This window comes from Nicotiana tabacum, chromosome 1 (genome assembly GCF_000715075.1).
Source record: "Nicotiana tabacum cultivar K326 chromosome 1, ASM71507v2, whole genome shotgun sequence".
Lineage (NCBI taxonomy): Eukaryota > Viridiplantae > Streptophyta > Magnoliopsida > Solanales > Solanaceae > Nicotiana > Nicotiana tabacum.
The window spans coordinates 34,204,466-34,219,844 of record NC_134080.1 but is presented as its reverse complement, the minus strand read 5'-3'; positions in this window follow the sequence as shown (position 1 = coordinate 34,219,844).

The window sequence follows — 15,379 nt, the reverse complement described above, 5'->3', positions numbered from 1 at the left end:
ACCTTTGACACGAACATCAGTTCATAACACACACATACACTCGAACTCTTCTCCTTCTTGGCTACTTGTGCTATTGTGGGTCTAGTCGGCTGAAAGCCAAGGCTAGACATTGGACTATACCTGCTCTATATTCTGCATTCTTTTTCCTCAACTGGTATGTCTCTAGTTAAAATTGAACCCAAATTCTATATGAGTCATTCCTGCATTAGTTTATTATGAATTTGACTTCTTTGTTTAAGCATGCCTAAATTTTGCCCTATTCAATGTACAACTAGTATGTTTGCACTTTACGTGTTTATCTGATGCTTGACCAGCCTGTGTGTTGATTTGTGATTAATTCTTTAGCCATGGGATCATGCTATAACCCTACTTGTGTGTCTGATTTTGTCTTCCACATCTCTGCTCTATGTTTTAGTTGCCTGCTATCCTGGTTAATTTAGTAAGACTATGAAGATCCTAAGTGTTATATGTTGTCTACATGCCTCCCTGCCCCTATTCAGGTACCCTCAATGAGATTCCCATATATTCCCAATCCCCTTTCACCCCTGTGTGCAAACCTGCCTGCTATAGTACTTGTGAATTTGAACCTTCTATGACTGACTGATTACCTATTTAATTTTCTCTCTTCTGAACTGTTTTCAAATGTTGTCAGTATTCTTTTGAAAAAAAACTAGCTTTCATTACTACTCCCTCCGTTTCAATTTATGTGAACCTATTTCCTTTTTGGTCTGTACCAAAAAGAATGACCCCTTTCCTTATTTGGAATCAATTTATCTTTATGCAATGATTTATAGACACACAAAATATATGTGCCTCATTTTACACCACAAGTTCAAAAGTCTTCTCTTTTTTCTTAAACTCCGTGCCCAGTCAAATGAGTTCATATAAATTGAAACGGATGGAGTAGTATTTTCTCAAAAACTGGTCTATTCTAGAAAAACCTTTTTCACTCCTAAACTATTTTCACTAAGTCTTTCAAACTATGTCAAGCACTCTCAGTTACTCTTAGGTTATTAAGTTCTGCCCCTCTGGTATGTGTACTACTTAGAGACCCTTGAGATATCTCTGAACTCTGGCATATTAGGGCTGGCTCTTCCACACTGCACATAATCAGTCTTTATTTGAGAAAAGTCTGGGTGTGAGCACTGCCTGGATTCCTTGAGGTCCTTAGGAAACTCTGAAACACCTGGACACAAATTTGGCAATGAAATCTCTGGCATTTGAGACTACTGAAGGCCTGGTACCCCAGGTTTTCTTTGGGCCTACATCAGGCTCCCTACAACATAATTTATATTGCATTTATGTAATTTATTTAATTCTTGTCTGTAATAATTATTTGTAAATAGATATTGGGGTAACTAGTGAAACGGGAGGGTAGTTGTATAATACTGTGGGTAAAACCTGGGTAGAAAACATGCTATAGGTTTTATATCCTGCAAATCTGTATTAGAAGCTATGTTTTAGGATTGATGTGTTCATTTACATTTAAACCATATTGAACCTGTGCACTAGATATCCTGTTTCTAGGGCATTCATGTTTACTGCTTCAGCATGTTGCATGCTTCATTTCTGTTTCTTCTCAAGTACTATCACGTAGACATCCTGCTATTAAATAACCTTAATAAAACTGTCATTCCTATATGCATTAGATACTATGTTCTTAGGAACTCTATTTGCATCTGTTTGAACCACGTCTATTTCGATTAAATCAATAGTTGTCCATGAAAATGTTTAAAACAGACTCACGCATAAGTATCATGTCTCTAAACATAAATTGATAAATTGCCTATTATAATCTGTACCACTTAGATAAGAATGCCTATAGGATAAAAGAACTTCAAACTGTTTAAGTATTCCCCGGATTTGGGATTGCATATATACATTTAGGCAAGCCTTAGGCTGTTAAATAATGGTGAAACCAGTTCTGTTTATGTGTGAAATTATCCAGGCTTAACGGCTATAAAACCAGTAGGCAAACTGGTTAGGATTCTGCCACTTCCCTTAAAACAAACATTACATATCCTGTATCTGTAACATTCATCTAGATATCATGTTCTTAGGCTTTCTGAACCTCTTCAAAATCAGCTCTTTAGGACGTGCTGTTTATTTGCCTATGTATGTGTGGAGGTAAACATGAGCATTTTATCTGCTTCTTTAATTGACAGTCCTATATGTTATTCATTGTCGCCTAGACTTTTCCCTTTTTAAATACTTTAGGATTGTCTAGAACTACCTAAGTCTATAGGTCCTAAATTCCTCCGGGGCCACAAGGAAGGGACGGGTAGCAGCACGCTTAGAGGTCGTTAATCAAACTTGCTTATATAACTATTAAGGGAGGGGGTAATGGGTAGTAAAAGGATATGATGACTTGTGCGCTAATGTCACGTGTAGCCCCTCTAGTTGAGGAGGATTATCGGGCATTGCACAGATTGATCTTGTAGGCTAATCAACTTAGGATTCCCCTTTCCCAATTTCTATATATGTTTAAATTATCTAAATTTCCTTTTTCTTTACATATATGTGTGTGTACGCTATCCAAACCTCTTTTACTTTCATTATCTGAACTTCCTTGATCATATATGCATTTAGATGGGAAAACTACTTTATTTGCAAATATGTGCTTATTTGTTAATTAACTAATTCGCATAGTTCAAGTTCGGCCGGGACCCACCATTATGGATCGCGAGGGGTGCCTAACACCTTCTCCTCAAGGTTATTTCGAGCCCTTACCCTAATCTTTGGTAATGCAAACTAGTTATATGAGTTAATCGCTCTAGGTGCCCTAATGCACCTTAATCCGTTAGGTGGCGACTCTTCAGATACCCAATTCCCAAAAGGAAACAAGTTGTTCCCCCATGAATGTTGAAACCCGGATTCCGCGAGGAAAAAGGGGGAGCGACACCCATCCCCACTTAAATTAAAATAGCTAAAAAACCAAACCTTCCCCTCCCTCCCCTCCCAACGCCCACGCCTCTGCCGCTTCTCTCTTGCTTCTTCTTCTATTTTTTTTTTGTTTTCTCTTAAGTTTTCAAGTTCACAAATCTTTTTTGCTCACTTCCATCTCAAGACTACAAGTTATGTTCTTCTTGTTCTCTCTTTTCTTGTATATTGAAATTTCTTAGTGTTATTCTAGTCCTCTTTCTCAAATAACCCCAAAATCCCATAGTGTTTTTTTGGACATATCTTGATGTTATGGTGGGTGGCTTATGGTACACGAAATTTGGTGCAAAATTTGGTTGTGAATGTGTGTTTGAAGTAGTAAACTATAATTCCCTCTGTTTCATGTAAATTTTGGAGGGACACCTTACTCCACCATTGTTGAAATAAAAGGAACAAAATTAATGTCCGCAAGGTGTTTGCTAAAATGCTTAATAGAGTAAATTTGAACATCGGTGAAGTCTAAGTAGCCGAGTGTAGTTGTATATGTGGTTGGGCTAAGTGTGGGGTGTTTGGGGACGTTGTATCTTGTTTTAAACTCTTGTAAGTCGTAGTTAGTGTACTAAATTAGTGTAGTAGTTTAGACTTTAGCCTTGATATGCTTGCACCATAGTTAAGTTACAACCATGTTAGACTACTTGAATTGTATGGCATAGGGAAGTCTTGGGTACCTATAGCCTTATGATGACACATTGGTGCATGTGAACCAATATTTTGGGTCGATTATGTAAAGCCTTCGGTTTTAAGTGTGGGCTCCTCTTTGCCCAACACGATGACCATAGGCGAAATTTCTTGATTCACTTTTATCTTTGTGTTTCTCATGTGTAGGTTGCTATGGCTCGTGATAGTACCACCAAAGTAAAAGGGGTAGGGAAGTCCTCCCCTACTTCTCCCCCTCCAAATAAATGCAAGCAAGGTGAGAGCTCTTCCCGACAATCCAAGGTAAAGCAAGTTGCTAGCGAGTCTACGAAGCAATCACGGCCTCGGGTGGAACTAGTGCGAGATGATGCCAAGAGATGGCATGACACTTTTGTGACATATGGAAGATATGTCTTCGAAATTGGGATCAATGTAAAGGCCTTAGAATGGAACTTCCCAGATGTACTTGGCCGATTGGTAGAAAAGAAGATGGATAAGCTCCTCAAATTTCCGGGCCCTGCAAATCTAAGCATGATCAGAGAGTTATATGCAAACTGGGATGCGAAAAAGGACGAGTCATGAGTTAGAGGAAAGAAATCCAATGGATAGGGAAGCCTTGTGCCATTTTTTGGGAGTTGATAGTCTGAACCCACGAAGGCTTCGAAAGTTCGTCAAAAGTCCACGCTACCAAGCAATACGTCACACACTTTGTGGCATTGATTCTAATGCAAAGTCGACGCGGACTAAGGGAGATATTCACCTTGAAATGCCCCGGTTCGACTTCAACAAGACGGCTAAGGTTTGGCAGAACTTTGTACAGGCTAGATTAATGCTTGTTGGGCATAATAGTGAGTACACTCGAGCTCGAGTGTGCGTGATCTACTTTTTGATGACCGGGCAGCCCATAAATGTGGGTGAGTTCATGCTTAGGAAGATGGCTCGCACCTATTTTGGAGGGAGGATCAAAAGGTTCTTTTTTGGCAACATCCTAACACAGTACATGCTCTCTCGTGGGGTACTAGAGTACCCTGGTTATGATGAGGTAGTGGAGGAACCCATGGCATTTCTAGATATCACATCCTTTCTAGGGTCCACATCAAAGCTCACCCAAGCTGCTAGGAATGAGTGGGACGAAAATTTCAACAAGTATCTTCACAAATCCCTCAATGTTATTATGAGTAGGCTAGGGGTGTCAGATGAGGAGCGCACGCAATTGCGAAGTGATCTCTCCAGTTCTTCTAAGGAGATGTTGGTCATATCACCAGGCAGTCACATTCATCCGTCTGAGGATGAAAACACTAACAAGGAATCTGATGATGAGGATGCGGATGATGATGAAGTTACGGGACCAATGCTTTGGTACCCTTAGGATATAATGATGAGCCCATTGCCGCAGCTAGTGGGCATCCTGAGGAGGTAGACTCCGACTACCAGGGAGTTCTTTCTTTCCACTTCACTATATTTTTGAATTTATTATGCATCGGGGACTATGCATTATTTAAGTGTGGGGTGGGGAGTACTCCTTGAACTGTAATTGTATAATTGTTTTTTCTTTTTTTAGTGTTACTATTTTTTTAAATCATTTTTAGCTTAGTTTATGACTAACATAGTCTAATTAGCTAAATTATAAAAAAAATCAGAAAAAGCTTGGACTTTACCTGATGATGGATCTGTTAGATAATTTTCTTGAGGGATTAAAGTCCGACTAAAAATAACAAAAAGATTTTCTTTTTTTTTAGGTAGTTAGGTAGAACCCCTTGGTTTATCTTTCGACACCAGTTCTTTTCCAAGGGTGTAGCTCGAACCGGGTATTCTAGTTTAGTTTTTTTTTCTTAGGAGTAGGATAAGGGAGAAAACTGAGATTGCTCTGAGGTACCTGTTGACATGTTTGGTGTTGGCAAGTTAAGTTAGGGCATGCGCTCTGTCTTCATGCATATATGATTTGAATTGTAATGCCCAAGTAAATTAAGTAGCTTACTCTTTGACGCCTTTTTCTCAGTTGATTGACTTGTATGCCACCTAGTGCATTGTTGCTTAAAAATTCTCAACTTTCTATGCTTGATTGACTTGAGAAGTGCACAAAACCATCTTGAGTGAGTCAAGTGCCATGTGTTTGTAAGGATTGTTGATATTCTGTATAGTCTAGACCTTACCCCGTGTGTTAATCAACGTAATATCATTAAGTTGTGTTAGTCTAGGAGATGGTGTAGGCATTTCTTGCTTGACCATAAAGGTGCTTGGTACTGACAAATAAATACTTCCCATTGCTAGCTCCTTTGAGCCTATAGACTATTTCCTTGGCACCCACATTACAAGTTGTACTCCTACTTTGTTCTTAATTCGAGATTGTTGAACCTTTACCTCCTAAGGCACTTAGTCTCTAAAAGAGGTAAGGTGAGAGATTGGGGAGTGGTGTTTGAGTGGAACCATGGAAGGGATCTTAAGGTGTACTAAAATTATGAGAGAAAGTCACTAGCTTATGAATTTCAATGTATGGAGTGTGTGAAGAAAAAGAAAAAGAAAAAGAAGGTAAAAAAAAAGAGGAAAAATTTTGCAAGAAAAAGAAAATAAAAGTTCAAATAATGTAGAAAGATACACACCTCCTAATCTTTCTCACTCATGCTAGTGAATCCATATAGGTGCTTAATTGAAAAGATGGCTATGTTATATATGGTGTATGACAAGTGAATGGGTTGAAATGAAATTGCGCTTGATTTGTGAGTATAGTGTACTAAAGTTCTTAGGAGGGTTAGTCACTATACCTAAATGTATCTTACCCGTCACTTAGCCTATATTACAACGTTAAAGTACTAATTGATCCTATATTTGGCTAGCTTAGATTAATAGAGATGTACACTATAGGCAAGCTTATGGTACGACCACGGGATGCACATGAATTCTTTGTGAGGGTGAGTGAATGTTGTTCAATTATGTGATGTCCTTAATTTATGTTCAATGAAATATGTGAATGTGTGGACTACTTTGATGCTCACTCTTTTGCTTGTGGTGAGGGCACTTGGTCTTATGATGGATTGGTGATGTTGTACACTTTCTTGTGTTAGGTGAGTGCACGAGTTGAGGATGCTTAGTGTTAACGAGTCGTCTCTTGAGGTAAGGTGGTTGTAGAGAGGTTGCTTGAGTCAGTTGAATAATATTGAGTATACTTGGGCTAGTTTAAAAACGGGAAGAATATGAAATTCGTGTGTTCATGCTTAATTGTTGATATCAATCATAGTCAAAACGTAGGGTGTTTGATTGAATTAATTGTGAAGTGCTCTTTCATAGTGATAAGTACGTTTTGGGGGTGTTAATATAGTTCCATTGCTCGAGGATGAGCAAGAGTCTAAGTGTGGGGTGTTGATGATCGGCTTAATGTATGCATATTTTGATATATATCGCCTCATATTTTGCTCATGTCTCGACGATTAGAGATGTTTAATATGATTATTTGTGCTAATTTGTGGTATTTCTATATGTAGGGATCATTTAGATGCAATTTGGAATGAAATGGCGCGAATTGGAGCGAAATTGGGAAGAAAAGGCAAAAAGTAAAATTTGAGGGCCAAGGCTAGTTACAGTAGCTGAAATGTTTGAGCGCCAGGGCTAGTGCCCCATGCTGCCCTAGACGCTCAAGACGGGAAAGTGGTCTTTTTCGACTAGGACTCGGTAATTTTGACCCCAAGACGCCCTCAACTCATATAAAAGCCAACCTAAGCCTATTTTGAAGGGGGGAACGTGACTTTGAGAGGATAACAAAAGTGCCAAACACTTGGGAGCGCAGATTTGATCAATTCTTCCATCCCTTTTCTAGTACTCATTGATTTTATGTTTGAAAACCTTATTTCTTATGATTGTATGAACATGAGTGGCTAAGAACCCTATTGTTCTAGGGTCATGGGTGATACATGAATGTTGATGTTTGAAGTTTAATTTGATGAAGTTGATTTTTTTTATATTGGATTGTTTATTTAATTTTGTTCTTAATTATTTGTTGTGTAGCTAACAGTGAAATAGTATCCACGAATCTAGAGTTGAAATCAAAAGTGAATTTTAGATTGCATATAGAATTAAATAGAGAAGGTTCTTGAACCCGGTCATCGGGGAATGGATTCGCAATTAGGATAGACATATACCTAATTGCCCTGCTTGGTTGAAATACAGGAATTGTAAATACATTTGGTTAATCTTAATTCCATAAACATCTAGGAATTAAGTTAGCTTGAGTAGGTGAGTAAGGACTCGACAGATTCTTATGAGTAATATCAACCTTATCAATCAACAATCTAGATAAATCAATTAATCATTTTAAGCCAAGAATGCAACATGATTGTTAGCTAACCCGTGACCCTGGAATATCCTCTCTTACTGATTGTTATTCAAAATTGCTATTTATTTTGGTTGATTTCTAGTTAATTTATTGCTTGATAGTTTTAGGTAGTAAATTAGTCACTTATATATTTTGTGAGAAATCTCTTGAATGGATAAAGTATTTGAGTTTGAATCAGTCAAAAGTTAATCATAAGTCTTCGTGGGAACGATACTCTACTCACTACTCTATTACTTGACGACCATGTATACTTGCGTGAGTGTGTTTGGTCGCAACACTAATAAACCTTTATTCCCTAAAGATCTTCCGTGGGGAATGATAAATTTCAGTAAACATGGTCACCATGTTTTGCTAACCAGCATGGATGATGATAACGACCGTGGAAGGATGGAACGGTTCGTTGCAATTGCTACCAGGGATATTATTCCGGCCAGGACTCCATCCTTTCCAAAATTATAGAACCGTACTCAAAACTTCACTATTTGTCTTTTTTTCTAGTTAAAGATTGACCCATGATGCTATTGATCCTTCTTCTTTCATTTATTTCAACAATTCGGTAAATACCACTTTGAAGGCTTGGACCTGTGGGTCTAGAAGATTCTGGATGTCACTACACCTGAGACCCGCAAGTGAAAAGAACTAGCCATCAAATATGGCTAGAATGCCAAAAATCATGGTAGGTTGAACTTATCTTGTTTTTATTTATCGTGTAGGAAAGTCGTTTAACCTTTCTTCCTTGTTGATTCAGGTCTACCATAGGGCTCTGTTACCGTCCCCGAGGAAGACGTTTTGGCTGATCCTACTGACATGGCGAGGCTGCTGCAAGAGGATTTCACCCGAACATGTGTCTCCAAGCCTGTTTCTAGTGTACGTTCTTCTTCTTGGAGTCCCTGGACGGAGAACAAGAAACCAAAAAGGTCACATTCTTCCGCGGCTGAGGGAAAAAATAAAAAAACAAAGAATGTTGCGCTTGAGCCGTCCTCAAATGTTGTGGTGATGAGCGTCGTACCCGAGCCAACCATAGACACCATGGTTATCGATGATGATGGAGTAGCTAGTGATGAGGGGGATTCTCTACATAGAAAACGATTACCTTCATCAGCTCAACAGAATTCTCTATTTGTTGATCTAGTTACACCAACCGAAGACGACGTCCCGACGCTCTAGAGGGAATATGATATGGTGGAAGAAATCGCTTCCGAGTCCTAGTCGTTGTGCCCGGTACCGTGAGGCTGGGTACCGAGTCTCTTCTGTCTTCGGTTGATGAGCAACCAACAACTAGCACTGCACTTGCTGCAACTGCTTCTTAACCTACAACACCATCAACTTCATACCCTCCTTCTCCAACCATGCATTTGCCACCAGTAAGTGCTACATCATCTCTACCGATAGCAGTCATCCGAGAGGAGTATGTTCCTTTTCCCCAGTCCCCAGTTCATGGGAATTTGGGGCACAATTATTCTGCCTCCTCCGAAGACCTTCAGAGGAGTAGGAATGTCTCTCTTTCGGTTTCTATTGGATGTCATCTGTTGTTACGGCCGATGGAACTTGCTAATTATCTGAAGCCTCAGAAAAAGATAGGAATAAAATATAATCTCTCTTAGAAGAGTGTTTGTTGAACAATTCCATGCACAACACAGCGGTAGTATAATATTTGTTTCCTCTGTTGTTTATTATATCTTTATTATGGCATGGTTTTGAGTTTGTATTTCTTCTTTGCAGGCTAGCTTCCTTGCATCCAAGGGTCTTCAAATGTTGATTCTGGATAAGGAGGAACTCACCTTCGACTGGGACCAACTGTTGGCCGAGCGACACCAAATTGTTGCTCGTCTCCCGAAATTAGAAGCACGAGCTGCGGAGGCTGTCGAGTTGGAGGCTTGGTTGCATGAAAGAGAGCAAGAAGTAGAGACCCTTGGCCAAGAAGCTGCCATGTTAAGGGTATCATTCGAAGAGGCTAGGGCCAAATGGGTTGAAGTCCATAATGTCATTCTTGCTGCATCCGATCGTGAGGCTGCCTCTGCTGAAAGATTGAATAATTTGGAGGCAGCCTTAAACTCCAAAGCTAAAGAAGTTACTATTGTCGAGGAGAAGTATACCGATTGAAAGAGAGGCTTAAGAGGGTCATAGAGCATAATAAAGTTTTCAACTCCACTATCCATGACCTTAATGTCATCCTCCAGGCTTCTAGATCCGAGCGGGATAACCTTTTAACCGTGTTTGACCGTCTTAAAGAAGAACTTCAACTTCTAGCAGTTTCCCTAATTGTTGAAAAAATATATTCTATGTATAACATGAGGAGAAAAAACTTGGAAGAGGCCAAAGAGGGCGTCATTGACTTTGATGCGGAAATGGCTAATGCTTGTGAGCTAAAGTCAACTACTTGAAGGGTCTTTTGGTCCGGCCTGATGCTACCAACTTTTCTGATTCTGGTTCTGAGGTCTCGGGATCTGAAGAAGAATCAGAATGCCAAGATGCTGAAGGCCAAGATATCGAGTCGGCGGCGAATCCGCTTACTTCTCCCGGGGGTGCATATACTTCTCTTTCTCCAGATTTCAGGGATGCGGTAGTTTAGCCTTTTGCTTTTTTTACTTTTACATACCTTTCTATTTGTGCTACTTGGCACGTTTGTTGTGCATAGCAGTATTTTTTATTTAAGTATTATGCAAATTTTCCTCTTTGCGTACTTTTCGTTTAAGTATTTGCACAAGTTTTTCTCTTCGCATCAAAGTTCTCTTTGTGTTGTATTATGCAAGGTTTCGGGTGTATTTTTTCCCGAGAGCATTTAGTTCCAGAATCAACCCTTTACTGTGAGGGTTTCATAAGAGAGGGTCCTCTTATGTTTATGGTGCCCTTGAAAAGGACGTCTACTGTTCATTACGGCACTAGCATTTAAAGTACTTGTTTAACTTTCAAATGGAAAAATTAATTCATCGATAGGACTAGAAACAAGATAAAAATAAAAGAACTTTACTTTATTCCTTCCATTTTCAAAAGTACATAAGGATTCTTTGTGCTAAAAAGAAATTGCCATTACTTGTGGCTAACTTGTAAAATTTGTTTCTACGGGATTGGCCACGCAGTCCTCGGTTCCGATGATAACACTCGTTTACAGGTTTTGTGTTCCTGGTCGATGTGTCAGTTATTGTTGTCGTATTCTCGTATCATTCTCCCCAGTGTTTGAATGCGAAGAATGTGAATTAGAATACTAAAAATTTTACAGCTTTGGAGATTCCACTAGTGAGTGGTTAGATAATCTTCAGTTCGATAGCAAACTTCACTTCCCCTTTGGAACTTTTGCTATCGAGCCAAAGATTATCTAACAATCCCCCAGTGGTTTGCACTTGAGAACGGTCGAGTAATCTTTTCCCGACAGTAAGCTTAAATTTCCTGTAGGAACTTTGCTACCGAGCAAAAGACTATCTAACCGCTCCATAGAGGCTTGTTTCTTGCATGCCTTGTCAAATAAAGGTCTTATTTCTAATGACGAACCTTTCTTCGTATTATGTTGTTATACCCCATGTTTTCGTACGTAAAAGTACATCGCAGGTTAGTTGATGTAAGCTCAAAAATTAGATCATTTTTGGAAGTACATAAAGTAAGTTAATAATGTTACTGTGGAGGTTACAAATATTTAAGATCATGAATAACAAGTAACAAGATGGTTGGAAGGCTTATAAGCTAAATGAATTGAAGAAAATAAGTTTCGTCGGATGTCGAGAAGTTGAGAATGTTATAACCCGTACTTTTATAACGAGATTGAGGTGCTTAACATGATAAGGAGGTTATGTTATGAGTTATTTCAATTGTATGATAGTCATGTATTACGTTTTGAAGTCAAGCGAGTTGTGGAACAAAAGTTGGCAAAGGTCATCACAAGTCACACTCATAATGTGCTGAAAATTAAGTCAAATGTATCAGAGATTTTCTCCCAATATACTTAGAAATACGGGATGATCTACCTACCAAATTGAATATCTAAGAGTCTAGTTTCCAATTCATTAAACCTTTCATCAATATGATATCGGAGTTAAGAGATATTTGCGTTTTCGTAGGACTGCACAGACTAGTAGGTGACAAGCAGTTGTGTCACCTACTTGTTTAAATAAAGAGACATAATAAATCACAAAAAAAGGGCGACCAGGACCCTTTGTATGGGATTATTATCTCGTATTTTAAACATAATCTCATGAGATAAACAGACGAAAAAACCCCTGCAACTCTTCCCCCAAAATTCTCACACAAACCCTAGGTGATTTCGGGTGATACGAAGTGATTCTAGCGCCGAAAAGCCCGGACAACTTGCTAATTTCCCTTTCTCCTTCTTGTAGTTGGTTGGGGGACTGAATTTTGATGAAGATGAACTAGGTTTTGCGGGTTATACTCAATATAAGGTCAGTTTATGCTTCTCTTTTCCTTATCTAAGCTTCTATGAGTTGTAGCTCGACGAGTTGTAGCTCGATCGTAAAGACTAGAACTTGCAAATTTCGAAAGAGTAGTATGTTGTTTGTTGTTGTGTAACTATTGGCTGGTTATGAACTCATTTTTAAGTTGAATTCATGGATAGTTTATATGTAAAGATACTTATTTATATACTATTAGTTGTGTTGCTCGATTTGAAAGAAAAGAAACAAGTCGGAAACATGTATTAGTAATCTGAAAATCAGTTTTCAGTTTCTGAACTTGTCGGACTGTTATGGGGTCATTTTAAAGTTGTAGTGTGGCTGAAATTTGTAGGGATAATTTAATAAGTGGAGGTTAATGTTTTTGATAAATTTTGGAAGGAAGAAGGGGTTTAAAACTATAGTTGTTTAGTCACAAACCGAGTTTGCCGCTCGTTGGCAAACTTAAAATATTTTGAAAGGCTTATTATGAGTAATTGTTGATGTTGTTTGGGCTATTATTGGCTATTGTAACTTGTGGGAAGTCATATAAACAGGGGTTGGTGCTGTCCGTTTTATCGTAGAATAAAGTGTGTTGTTCAAATGTGATAAGTTATGGCATCTGTATTGTGACGATAGTATTATTTATTGCTTGTAGACAAAGGAGCTGCAGGTTAAGTTAGCTTGAGAATTGGACTGGATATTATTAGGTATGTAAGATCTTCCTTTCTTTTCTTAGTATGATTCCGTAAGTTACGTTGCCCTTATAAGGTATTCAAGGGGTTGATTCTTTGTATACGCACTATTTAATATGAATGTTGAAATGGATTGTGTTGGTCATAGTTTCATGTATTCTTAACGAGTAAATAGAGCCTTCCAAAAAGGTTCATTTCTTCTATATGTAACAAGACGTCCAGATGTCAATTAAAGATTACACACGAATAGTATAATGAATCAGAAGCAATATAGTGTCTGTATAATGAAGGTTGGTTATGGACAGTCTCAGTTGCACACATAGCCAAACCTCAGTATTAGGAGCCGTACGGACGGTCTAATATGTTACGCGTATGAGCCACTAGTTATTCATGTTTATGAGTGAGCTTTATGGACGGTCTCTTATAAAATGCGTAAGTGCCACTTTTATGTTTCAATGTAGCCCTAGAGATGTTTGATCTGTCTGAGGTAAGTACTCAGATATAACGTATGATGAATAGAAGAATGTTATAGATGAAGTTCCATAATATGATGGTTTCTAGTACAGATTGCATACGGGAACAGGTTAAGGTATAACATGACACGACTTAGATGTATATACGACATTAGATGTTCTCGGCCAACGGAGCCTTCCTATTTGGTCTACATCCTTTGTAAGGTAAGTTAGATAGTTCAATACTTAGATATGTTACGAGTCGGGATAAGGTAAGTATGATTCCAGGATTTCATTGACCCTCCAAATTACTTTCAATATATCATATATACATGTCAATTCAGTTTAATTCAATTATTCATATGTTATCTACCTTACATACTTAGTACATTTCTTTGTACTAATGTCCAATAGTCGGGGCACTACATTCATGCCTGTAGGTTTAGGTATCTAGTTTGGCAGGCTCTTGTCATAGACAGAGTTGATATCCAGCTGAGGATTGGCAAAGCTTCATTTCATCTGGAGTGCAGCCGAGTCTAGAGGTTATTAGATTGTGTGTGTGTGTGTGTGTATATATATATATATATATATATATATATATATATATATATATATATATACACTTATGGGTAGGTCAGTGTCCTGTCCTGACCACATTTTAATGCCAGATACTCTTAGAGGCTTTGTAGACACAGGTTCATTATGTACAGTATATCAGAGGCCTTGACAGCCCGTGTGTATTCATGTTTTGAGTATGATGGTTCGTTGTTACAGCGTTTGCCCACTTACATTCAAACCTTATGAGTTATGGCCATGTTGTCCCATGATAGTTACAGGAAGAATAAGTTTAGCCAAGTCAACCTACGTATGTTCAAGTTTTCATCGAACAATCATGAGTTACACAGTGGTTCACTCGGGCCAGTACGACACCGGGTACCAACCATGCCTACCAAGGTTCGGGCGTGACATATGCTTTTCTTTGCTGCCTCATTAAAAACCTTTCCAGTAAAACTCAATTGGGACTAAAACTGGATGAAGGGAAAAAGAGCATAGCACATACTTTCAGTATAAGCGAGGCTCATCAGCAATAGTATCTTTTGAGGTGTGCCATATTCTAGTTGCTCGGCAACTTTACTCCGTCCTGATTTTCCAATTCTTATGACCCTTTCTTGGTGACAGCTGAAACCTGGTAAGGACCTTCCCATGTTGGACCTAGTTTTCCTGCATTGAGCACTCGGGTGTTCTGAGTTATTTTTCTTAAAACCAAGTCTCCTACTTTAAAATAACGAGGTTGGCTCTTCGATTGTAATATCTTTCTATTCTATGCTTTTGGGATGCCATCCTTATATGTGCTAAGTCCCTGCATCTGTCGAGCAGCTCAAATTTGACCAACATTGCTTCATTATTTGTTTCTTTATCCGCCCGAAAATATCTCAGGGTAGGTTCTCCTAATTTCACCGGGATCAGGGCTTCTGCTCCGTACACAAGAGAGAAAGGAGTCTCCCTGTGCCTGATTTGGTCATTGTTCGATACGCCCATAGTACTCTTGGTAGCTCTTCGGGACATTTGCCTTTGGCTACTTCCAATCTCTTTTTGAGATTTTGTATAATCACCTTGTTTATTGATTCTGCTTAACCGTTTGCGCTTGGGTGATAGGGTGACGATGTGATCCTTTTCAAGGAATTTTGTGACCTTTGCGCCTATATATTGCGACCCATTGTCGCAGGCTATCTCTTTTGGTATCCCGAATTTGCAAATTATATTCTCCCACAATAAATCTAACACTTCGCATTCTCCAGTCTTCTGATAAGGACCTATTTCAACCTACTTAGAAAAATAGTCAGCTAAAATCAAAAGAAATCTTACCTTACCGGGGGCCGGTGGAAACGGACCGACTATGTCCATCCCCCACTTCACGAATGGCCATGGTGACCAAATTGAGTGTAGTGG